Source organism: Sorex araneus, chromosome 6 (genome assembly GCF_027595985.1).
Source record: "Sorex araneus isolate mSorAra2 chromosome 6, mSorAra2.pri, whole genome shotgun sequence".
Taxonomy (NCBI): Eukaryota; Metazoa; Chordata; class Mammalia; order Eulipotyphla; family Soricidae; genus Sorex; species Sorex araneus.
In genome coordinates, this window is record NC_073307.1 from 65,374,998 (window position 1) to 65,387,053 (window position 12,056).

General features: G+C 40.6%; 1 protein-coding gene across 1 annotated transcript in view; it reads left to right on the forward strand.

Moving 5' to 3' along the window:
• Positions 1-12,056, forward strand: part of SCAF11 (SR-related CTD associated factor 11) — a 90,176-nt gene that overhangs the window by 16,878 nt on the left and 61,242 nt on the right. The window lies entirely within an intron of this gene.

Below are 12,056 nucleotides of genomic sequence, written 5' to 3' on the forward strand. Positions count from 1 at the left end.
AATTGTGGAAACCTTTATATAAGATTTTCAAACTATGTGATCTAGGCATAAAAAAGTACTCATTTTTTCTTTTTTAAAAACAAAATGTTATCTTGATAGATGTATTTTTGCGCTTTCCCCTGGAGATCTCTCCGGCCCGCGGAGAGACAGCAGTGGAAAGCGCTCCTAATTGGGTGGGTTCTGTGAGCGGTTCCGACCTGAAATAAAACTAGTGAGGATAATAAATAGGGGGCCCAAGACGACACATGCCGATCAAGGGCAACTTTATTAACTGCCACGCTGGTTTTATACTTTTCTTAGCAGGGGGTTGGTACATAAGTTGTCAATCATCAGGGAAGTGTCTTCTCAGACCAAATAAGGAAAGGTTCGGGGTGTATTAGGTGGGCTTACAACATTCTTCAAGAGTAGGTTGAGAAATAGTGGGGAGGGGAAGGCAAGGGTCTATCTGGCAGGAGCATCTGGCAGGAGGAATGCACAAGGTAGAGGAAGGTATTCTACTTAATGGGGGGCTTAATGGCGTCTCTTAGTTAACTGCCCTGGGCTACTTTTACCTCTTGAGTTTGGCTATTTCCTTTGTCACAAGGGCACCTGTGCCTCAGGTCAAGCAAAGCTGGTAATGGAATTTTCTGGTTTGTCCAGGGTAAAGGTTTCGGGGTCCTCTTTTGTTCAGGGTCCTGAGCAGTCCCCAACATATTTTTATAGCATGAGCAACTGTCACGTGAAATGATACATATATGGGAACCAACTTTCATAGTACATGTCTTCCCCAAGCAATAGAGAGGTTATCCAGTTTCATAACAGCACTGAGGTCTTGGAACTGATAAATTTCTGTAGTTACCTTAGAATTTAGTGAGACTATTTAATTGTGTTTATTTCTTTTAATATCATAAGCCTTCATAAGTTACCAGTATGTGTGTTAGATCTTTCAGTGCTATTCAGAAACCAGGGTTAGAAAATTCAGTTCTAACTGAATTTTTTTAAGTTCATCTGGTGATATTTTTCTAGGTTGTCACCCCGAAATAGATGTTGGTGATAGTATAGAAGAACTGAAAAGGTTGAGACTATTGATGATGGAAAAAATTTTAATTTTGTTTAGAATGCTAGCTTACTCCCAAAATTTATATGGAATAGTAAATCCACCTGAGTAGCCAGAGCAATCCTAGGGAAAACGAAGGTTGGAAGTATTGCCCAATTTCAAACTGCATTGCAAAGCTATAGTAATTTAAAAAGTGTGACACAGAAATACAGACAGACTGTTACATAAGTCGAATAGAACTAAAAATTCAGAGACAGATCCTCAGGTTTATGGACAGTTACAGGAGCAGCATGTATTAAATAGAGCAAGAAAAGCCTCTTCCAGGGTACTGGGAAAATGGACCAGCCACAGGCAATGCAGAAAAAAGAAAGAAAGAACTCAGGCCCCTAACACCATGCACTAAAGTCAAATAAAAGTGGATTAAAGACCTTGATGGCGGGCCTGAATCTGTAAGTTACATTGAAGAAAACATAGGCAGAATTCTTCTCCGTTTTTAATTGAATCACTGTGAGAACAGTTACAAAGCTTTCAGGTTAAGTCTCAGTCATACAATGATCAAACCCCCATCCCTTCACCAGTGCACATGTTCCACCACCAAGAACCCAGTATACCCCCCTCCCATCCCCCAGCCTGCCTGTGTGGCAGGTGATTTTCACTTTACGCTCTGATTATATTTAATTTTCGAGAGAAACCCACTATTATTATTTGGAATTTCCCCCCAACAATCAGACCTGCCAAAAAGGCATCATTAGATCATTCGTTTTCTATTGCTGATAATGAAGAGCATATGATGTCGCACGGCCTCGCGGGTTTGGAATTCTGGTATTTTAGTAATTAAGTCCAGAGGCATTTCTGCCAGTAGCCACTGCGTTCCGAGATTTGTCTGTGTGCCTCTGGGATCATGGCCGTTCAGGAGGGGAGGAGCTGTTCGTGGGCGGCCGGCCACCCGGGATCCCATTTGGGCAGGAAGCAGGGCCGGTTTCGCACCTCCCCCCCCATCGAGAGATTTCCCGCGCGCCCCATCACTGCAGTCTCCTACCTCTGTCCAGTTGGCTCTGAAAGACGGTAGTCTTCGTGCTGCCACAAGGGGAAAAGGCAAGGGACAAAATCCCTTCTCTCGGGGCTGCACGGGGCTGTAGCATTTCTGCCAGCAGCTGCTGAGTTCTGAGATTGGTTTGTGTGCCTCTGGGATCATGGCCCTCCAGGGGCAAAGGAGCCGTTCCAGAACGTTTTTTTTTTGTATATCAGGAAAGGTCTGGAGAAATAGTCCTGGTTTGGAGAAAGGTTTGGAGAAATAGTCCTGGTCCCCACACACCGGAGCCATGTTAGTAGAAGCTCAGTGTCGCCGGGATTCCATCTAGAGGAGATGGGGAGACTGCACCTTCTCCATCTGGGGCACCCCGGTGTTATCAGCTCAGTCTAGGGTCTAGAGCCCGCCAGCCAGGATTCTTCACTGCTGAGTGCGGCAAGATGGCGCCGGGATAGGCAGAATTTTTTTTTTTTTGCTTTTTGGGTCACATCTGGCGATGCACAGGGGTTACTCCTGGCTCTGCACTCAGGAATTACCCCTGGCTGTGCTCAGGGGACCATATGGGATGCTGGGATTTGAACCTGGGTCGGCCACGTGCAAGGCAAACGCCCTACCCTCTGTGCTATCTCTCCAGCCCCCCGGGATAGGCAGAATTCTTAATGACATTAAACTAGAAGCATCTTTAAGGAGTCAAAGTTAATCAGCATAGGCAAAGATAAATATATGGGACTTCATTTAATTAAGACGCTTCTGTACCTCAAAAGAAATGCTGATCAGAATAAAAGCCCGCAGACTGGGAGAAATATGTCCAATTTTCATCTGCTAAAGGGCTAATATCCAAGATATATAAAGCACTGGTAGAACTTTCACTGTATCACTGTCATCACGTTGCTCATCGATTTGCTGGAGCGGGCACCAGTAACGTCTCCATTGTGAGACTTGTTACTGTTTTTGGCATATCAAATATGCCACAGGTAGCTTACCAGGCTCCACCGTGCGGGCGAGATAGCTACTAGGGGGAAAAACGTCCAGCCCTATTTAAAAATGGAGAGAAGAAATGAACAGAAACTTCCTCAAAGAAGACATGCAAATATCTAAAAGCCATATAAAAAATGCTCTGTATTCTAATCAGGTAAATGCAAATCAAAACAACAATGAGATATCACTTAATATCACAGAGACTGGCACTTATTAAAAAGAACAGCAACCAATGTTGGTGTAGATGCAGCATTAAAAGGATCCTTATTCAGTGCTGGTGGGAATGTTGACTAGTCCAGCTTTTTGGGAAAATAATCAGGACACTCCTCAAAAAATTAGGAATTTAGTTTCCATATGACTTAGCAATTCCACTTATTGGAATATACCCCAAGGGCCCAAAAACACAATGTAGAAAAGACATTTGCAATCCTGTGTTCATTGCAGCATTATTCACAATATCCCAAGTCAGGAAACAACCACCTGCATCTCCAACAAAGAGAATAAGATAATTGATTATTATTTTTTTAAATTTTGAGACACATCCAGTGGTGATCAGGTTCTGTTCTCAGAGGACCATATGTGGTGCCAGTAATCTTTTCTTACAGATGGGTAATATCCCATTGTGTTTATGTACCAGAGCTTCTTCATCCAGTCATTTGTTTTGTTTTTTTCCTGATGCCATAAAACTAGTTTACTTCACCAAACAAATATAAATAAATGATTTATGTTCTGGCTCACATTGCTTTAATGCTTTTCCTTTAAAACATTTAATAACATGCAGTGATGTGTTTTTTGGGGGGTATGTAGTAGATTTCCACAACATAAAAAATCTCCCACCCCCCCAAAAAAAATTCACTCCCTCCATCTTTTTAGTCAGACCTTCCTAATCCAAGCAACCGCTAGTAAGAGTCTTCACCAGTGTACATTTGATTCTTTGAGAATGTTGTGTAAATAAAGTTGTATGATGTATAATCTTAAATGTGAATTCTTTTAGTCCGTGTCTTGTCTTTAAAATCATCCACATTTTAAAATTAAATAGCTTTTTTCCACCCTCCCTCCCTTTTTTTTTTTCTTTCAGGAGAAAGTGGCAGCAATTGAACCCAGAGCCTTTTTTTTTTTGCAATTTTTATACATTTTATTTTCATACAGTAGTTCATTACAAATAATATTCAAACACACACCCCACCAGCAAGCATCTTCCCACCACAAATAAAAAGGAAGTGTGTGCAGGTTGTTGTATTTCATTCTGGAGCCATTTAAGCTTGTATATAAGAGAATACAAGCAAGTATGTTAAAACCAAACAAATGTGTGCTACTTTAGGTACATCAGTGGGCTAGAGTATAAGTATATGGGCTGCATGAGAGTGCACATTTACAGCCATGCGCTCCAGGAAATACTGCATCGCTCTCTTCTGGGAACTGTATCTTATAGTCTGTGCATCTTGGCCATTGATGAGATTAAATGGTGCCGGTGGCAGTTTGAGGGTGTAACTGCCAAGCTACTGGAAAACTGGGAACCTGGGTGAAGGAGGCCCAGTCCCAATCTGAGCAGGCTTGGAGATCAGCGCCATGCGTCCCACATACCTTAGAGCTTCTTTTTTTTTCTTTTTTTTCTTTTTGGGTCACACCTGGCGATGCACAGGGGTTTCTCCTGGCTCTGCACTCAGGAATTACTCCTGGCTGTGCTCAGGGGACCATACCGGATGCTGGGAATCAAACCTGGGTCAGCCACGTGCAAGGCAAACGCCCTCCCCGCTGTGCTCTTGCTCCAGCCCCAGAGCCTCATTTTTAGAGCATAGATTTAGTATGCGTGCTGCCAAAGCTAGCACTATAAAGCATAGACATAATAGTTCATTCCTTTTTATGACTGACTGGTATGCTGTTAAAAAGTTGAGTACTCTATTTTTATGAAATCTACAATAGCATTTTATGAAATTCTACAATTTTTGTTTGATTTTGGAATTAGAATAATGCTGAACTCAAATGAGTTGGGGATTCAGTTTCCATCTTATGGAAGATTTTACACAAGACTTGTATTCTTTATTTCATGAATGTTTAAGAAATGTGGAAATGTCCAAGAAAATTATCAGACTTGAAGTTTGTTGGGGGGAGGAAGGTGTTTGGGTACACGAGTACATCCCGTGTACTCGGTGGCTATTCCTAGCTCTGAGCTTGGGAGACAATATCCTGTGCCAGGGATTAAACTGGGGTGACCACATTGTAAAGCAAGTGGTCCACCTATGTGGTCCTTGGGGGCATTTTTATTATGAATTGTATTTCTATAAACATAGCTAAAATTTTTCAGTGTTAATGATTGGTGAGTTTCTGGTTTCATTGAAATTTTGTTTTTGGATTGATTGATTTCTCTTTGTTTCCTTTGTACATACATATTTCTTCCTTTTCTAGTTGTTGATTAATAGGGGTAGTGCTAGGGATGGGGTGGGACATGCAGTGCTAGGGATTGAGTTCAAATCTTTTGTACATGCAATGCATATTGTCTGCCACTTGAGCGCTCTCTCCAGTCCACTTTTTTCTTTCTTATTTATTCCTGGAGAATAATTTCACTGGATTGAGAAGAATTTCGATTTAGTCTCTTCGGTTTTGTACTTTCAAGAATGTTTTGTTCTACATCCTTCTGGCATATAGTCTTTCAGATCAAAAATTTATTATCTTACCTTCATTTCATAAGTAGTGTATCTTTTTTTACTTGAAGGATTTTCCTTTGTAATTTTTAGCTTTTTGAGAAATAGCCAGGCTTGATATTTATTGTAGTCATCCTGTTTAGGGCATGTGAACTTGAATCTAGAGGTTTCTGTCATTCGTTAAAATTTTCTTCTCTTTCTCCCCATTCTTCTTCACTCTCTCCTTTCTCTCCCACTTGCTCTTTCTCTCCTTAGACTCTTGGCATGTTTGTTGGTATTTTTAAGTATTGTCCCTTGGTTCCTGAATCACTACTGTTTTATGTTTTCTTCATGTTCATATTGGGTGGTTTATCTTCTAGTCTGTCTTTAAAGTTTGTGATTTTCCATTCTCTAGTTTAATCTGTCCAACTGTTCTTTTGTAGATTATTCATATTTTCCGTTCTAAACTTTCCATTTGGTTATTTTAAACATCTTCAGTTTCTGTGATTTTCTAGCTTTCACTTTGTTTTAGGTGTATACTGTAAGTTTGAGATTTTCTCTGGTCCTCTTTATGCCAAGTAATTGTGGGTTTCTTTGAACATATTGAACATTATGTTAAGATTATTTGCTGTTTGGTGTAAGCAAATATGAACATGAAACAACAAACGTGAAGTGTGTTGATAGTTTAATTTTGGTATACATTGATCTTACCAGGGTTTTGGCTGCAGATTTCTGCCACCTTTCTGTAGATTATAGCATTAATATCAATTCTATTTTTAAAGTTTTGCAGTGCTATTTGGATTTTTTCCTTCAGTTTGCCAATCTGTCACCTAGATTGGGGTTTCTCCCATACTTTTATTTTTCAGAGTCTGATTTTCAATCTGTGTATGTGCAGTTTAGAGGTGAGCCTAGAAGTTCATAAACAACTTACGTTATTTGATATGCTCTTTCAGTGTCTTCACGAATCACGAAATCCCGTTACTCGTCAGTTTCTCGAGCGGGCTCAGTAACCGCTCATTCGTCCTTTCCCTGAGATCTTAAAGTCTCTCTCGGCTCTGCTCTCCCAATGATGTCACACTGGAGGCTCTTTCAGGGTCAGGGGAATGAGATCCAGCTTGTTACTGGATTTAGCATATGAATACACCATGGGAAGCTTGCAAGGCTGTCCCATGTGGGCAGGAAACTCTCAGAAGCTTGCCAGTTTCTTCCAGAGGGAGAAGTAGGCTACAAGATATCACTTCTGGGAGCTCGCTTTTAAGTCTCTGGATGTTGGCTGTTGATGGGATTACACGTTGATGGGTTCCTCTGCCGGTACCTTCATGCGTGAGGCCTGTCCGAACATGTGAAGAGGGGCCTCAAGCATGGCTGTAGCTAGGTTCCGGTGGTCTTCGGCTGCCGGGAGCTCTGCTTGGGGTGGGGAGGGAAGCTGGAGCCCATCCCCTCCGAGGGGCCCCAGGGAAGATAGCCAAGTGTGTGGGCAAGAGACTCTCAGTGTCTTACATTCATATATTTTCTCAATTTCAAAAACTTCTTTTTTAGATTTCTTGAACCCCCTTGTTAGGAAGCTTGGTCTTCCCTTATCTCATTGTTACATCTTTTCACCATTGCATCTAGAGCCAACAGGCAGGATAGGAAAACTGTTTGAGATTATTCTAGAAATTCTTCATTCAGTGAAGATAATTCCATTTGTCTCCTACTAGTTTGTCTCAAACTAGCCCTGTCCTATCACTCATGTCACCATCACTTCAGGATTACATCATTTTGGGAACTAGGACGGGAAGAAAGAAGCACCAAAACAAAGAAAGGAAGAAAAAGGGGAAGTGGGGGAAAGATTTCACCTTCTGAGCACTGGGAGACTCTTCTACTCCATATGCTCCAGAGCTCCTAGGCTCCCCCTAACGTGCCTCTCACTCCTTCACCCTCCATTTCATCAGTGGCCAGTTTCTTTGTTTCGGGCTAACGGAAGTCACAGGTGGGAAAGAAAATTATCAGTTACCAGTTTATATTTAAGATCACGGTCTCTTGTGTCCAGTTGCAAAAGTTATAGTGTAACTTTAGAATTTTTAATTAGCTGCTCCATATTACATATTGGGTTTTGGGTCACACCCAGTGTGCTCAGCTCACACTCCTGGCTCTGTGCTCAGTGTTCACTCCTGGTGGGGCTCAGTGTGCCACATGAGGTGTAGGGATTGAGACCAGACTGACGAGTGCAAGGCAACTGCCCTACCCAGTGTAGTAATGCTCCAGCCCCTCCATTAATTTCTAACTTTTATCATTTAATTTAGTGAAATTACCAAGTTAAATGTGTATTCTATTTTCCTGGAAGAAGAAACTTCCTCAGTATCCCTTAGTTTGAAATGTAATGACGACTTCCATTTTCGTATTCATAGTTAAGTGTTGTTTAACGTTTTGATTTATATAATTCTTTTTCAACACACCTGCAATAGCACAAACTCTCCTGAGGAGATGATGCTACATAAATGTTGAAGGAAATAGGGAGATTTGATTTCTCTTTTAGATGGTTTTTGTAAACTTCAGTTTTCATACTTGTTTTACATTTGAACAATTGTTTTCTATACAATCTAATTTCTGTTTGATTTCAGACTTTCATTATAAAAATACTTTGTTTTTCATTCATGGTAAACTTTAAAAAATTAAGTTTTAATAAATTAGATGATTGATATTTATAGAGCATGTCATGAAGGAGCGTAGTATCGAAAAGCATGACAAGTTTTATATTCTTGGCACTGACCAGAAAAGTGCTTTTTCAATCACCATTGCCAATGCACAAAAACACCTTCTTGACATTTATCAAGTAAACTAAAAGTAACAGTAAAGTCACTCAGATTTATGGGTATTAAAATGAATTTCAGTTATCAACACAGGAAGTATAGGCAAACTTTAGATTGTCTCTAGAGTTCTTGCACATTGTTTGCAGCAGTCACTGCCAAGAATCTAATATAAAGCTTGTCATGCTTTTCGAGAAGGGCGGAGGAATCAACTTAGGTCGGCCTCGTGAAAGGCAAACGTCTCACAGTGGAGACGTTACTGTTGCCCACTCGAGCAAATTAATGAGCAACAGAATGACAGTGATACAGTGATAGTTTTTTTTTTAATCTAAAAATGACTGACTTTATTTGCTAATTTTCCTAAATTAGTGTATATTGCATTTTTAGGTTTTTTAAAACCTAAAAATAAAAACAAACACCTAAAATAACAACAACAACAAAAACCCAAAAATACCCTTAGGTTGTTTCCAGCTCGTACCTACTATAAATAATGCTGCATTATCTTGGGCAAATACATAAAAGTATAATGGCTGAATTATATGAAATTTCTATTTTTTAATTTTTTGAAGCATTCTATACTGCCGTTATGGCTGCAGCAGTTTATATTTTCACCAACGGTGTATAAGGGGGTCCATTATCTCCGCATTCTCTCCTAATTTTCCTTTATTTTGTTTTCTTTTTCCTTTATTTTTTGGACTGCAGCGATAGCACAGTGGGTAGGGCGTTTGTTTTGCATGCGGCCAACCCGGGTTTGATTTCTCCATCCCTCTCGGAGAGCGCAGCAAGCTACCGAGAGTATCCCGCCCGCACAGCAGAGCCTGGCAAGCTCCCCATAGCATATTCAATATTCAATAGGCCAAAAACAGTAACAAGAGTAACAAGTCTCACAATGGAGATGTTACTTATGCCCACTGAGCAAATGGATGATCAAGGGGAGGACAGTGCTACAGTGTTTCCTTTATTTTGCCAGTGTCAGCAGTGGAACCAGGCCTCACAGGTGCTTGGAGACAAATGCTCTTATTGCTGAGTCCCATCCCTGGTTACTTCATTTTTAATTTTTTAAATACGTATATTTTATGTAGATGTGGCTTTTTCTGCTTCTAGTTCATTGCAGGGTATTTCTTTTTTTTTTTTTTCCTTTTTGTCTTCAGTACCTATACGTAGCTTAATATTTAAAGGTATATAGTTACCCTGTCAATATGTCTTATAAGTAAATTGTACTCTCTGGAGTAGGTCTTTTTTTATATTTTATTGTTCCTTTTTCTGTTGGCTCCAAGTCCATTATGGGAGCAGCTGGGTGAAAGTGAAATGAAATAGCACTGATTTTTATAATTTCTGCCCCAGAATAGTTTGATGCAAAACTGATGATCTAACTGAAATGTCTTAAGGGTAAGAAGGCTTGTGATATGAGAATAAGTATTAAAAACTTAAGTATTAACAACATTTCTAGGTATTCCTTTAACTTTAAAGGCTTAATTTAGCCTCTTTTCCCCCCTCCTTTAAATGTGTTATCTATCAGGTACATGCAGAGGAGAAAATGAGAAACGAAAATTCAAATTTTCTTACTTAGTCCTATGTTTTGTTTTGTTTTGTTCTTTTGGCCACATCCATCGGTGCTCAGGGCATAATCCTTGCTCTGGGCTCAGGGATCAAACCTGGGTCCATTGCATGCAAGACTTTCTACCAGATGTACTATCCCTCTGGCACCCTGTATTTTGTATTTTTAACTTTTTTTTTCTCTGAGTAAACAAAAATCTTAATAAATTAGTGCAGAATTAAATTTTTGTATAAGATGTGGTTTAACTATTTGACAATTTAAATTTTGCAGACTTTGCTCATTTTTTAAAGTATGTAATAGTCTTTTATAAACAGAAGGGTTTTTTTAAGTAATGAAAGCCTATCCTATGATAAGCAGATTTTTCAGCCTTGAATCCTGTGAGATAGCTAGAATCCCTTTGAACATTTCTTTTTTTTTAATTTGGGGTCTCACCCGGCCATGCACAGGGGTCACTTCTGGCTCTGCACCCAGGAATTGCCCCTGGCAGTGCTCAGGGGACTATATGGGATGCTGGGAATCGAACCTGGGTCAGCCTCGTGCAAGGCAAGCGCCCTCCCTGCTGTGCTGTCGCTCCAGCCCCGCGTCTGTATTTTTGTGCGTGTGTCTGGTTGAGGGCCTTTGTGGTTGTGATGGTGTTCTTTCGGTTTTGGTGTACACAGTCTCTGCAGCTTCACCACCACGAGAGTGCTCAAGACTTACCATCCTCTTTCCTGTGGCCCACCTGTTCCTCTCCCCATCCCTGGTCCCCCGATTGGTGATCTCAGTTTTGCAATAAAAAACCAGGGATTTGTCCTGATTTACTGTTACTTCTTTGTGAGAGCATATTTGTGTTCTTTCTGGCTTACTTACCTGTGATGCTCTCCAGTTCCATCCAAGTTGCAGCGAACTGCAAGATTTTATCTTCCAGCTGTGTAGTCTCCTATTGTGTGTGTGTGTACACCACAACCTATCCATTCATCTGTTCTTGAGCCTCTGTTGCCTAGTATCGGGGCTATTTTACTTAGTGCAGAATGATCATGGGTGTGCACACGTCTTTTTTAATTACTGTTTTTTTTCTTGGGATCGATGCTAAAAGTGGAATTGCTGAGTTATTTGGGAGCTCTAGTCTTAGTTTTTATGTAATCTCTGTACTGTTTTCTTAGAAGCTGAAACAGACAGCATTCTCATCAACAGTGAGGAGGGTTCATTTTTCACCACATCACCACCACTAACACTGGCATTCTCAGTGGTGTGAGAGAGCTCATTTTTCTTTTGATTTGCATTTCCCTGAAAACAGCTGGTAAGAAACACTTTCATAAGACTCCTGGCAGACTGCAGATCCTCTTTCTGAATGTGTCTCTTCATCTCTTCTCCCCAGTTTTTTATGTTTCTGTTGTTGAACTTTGTGAGTGCTTTAAAAATCTTGGTTATTGATGGATTCAGAGAGAGTAGAGCTGGTAGGGTGCTTGCCTTGCCTACGGTTGACCCGAATTTGATCCTAGCACCCCAGTGATCCCTTGAGCACTGCTGGGTGTGGCCTAAAATTAAATCATGATCTTGGATATTAGCCCTTTATTTGATACCTGGGATGCAAAGTTTTTCTCCCAGAGAATGGTGTCTTTAACCTGGCTTTATTTTGCCATACTAAAACTTCTTTTTTTCTTTTCGGGTCACATCCAAAAATGCTCAGGGGTTAGTCCTGGCACTGTGATCAGGAATTATTCTGGCAGTCCTCTGAAGACCATCCAGAGATTGAACCCAGTTCGGCCACTTGTACTGTCGCTCCAGCTCTCCATACAAAATCTTTTTTAACTTCATATAGTCCACCCCTTTTTGCTTGTTTTTATTATCTTTTCCAGTGGACTGCAGTCATTAAAGATATCTCTGAGGTTTGTATCCGGAAGAGTTCTGCCGATGTTTTACTTAGCATGTTTTGTGGATTTGGGTCTTATCCTCTAAAACACTTTGGGTTTTTTTTGTTTTGTTTTGTTTTTTTTGCTTTTTGGGTCACACCCAGCAATGCTCAGGGGTTACTCCTGGCTTTGCACTCAGGAATTACTCCTGG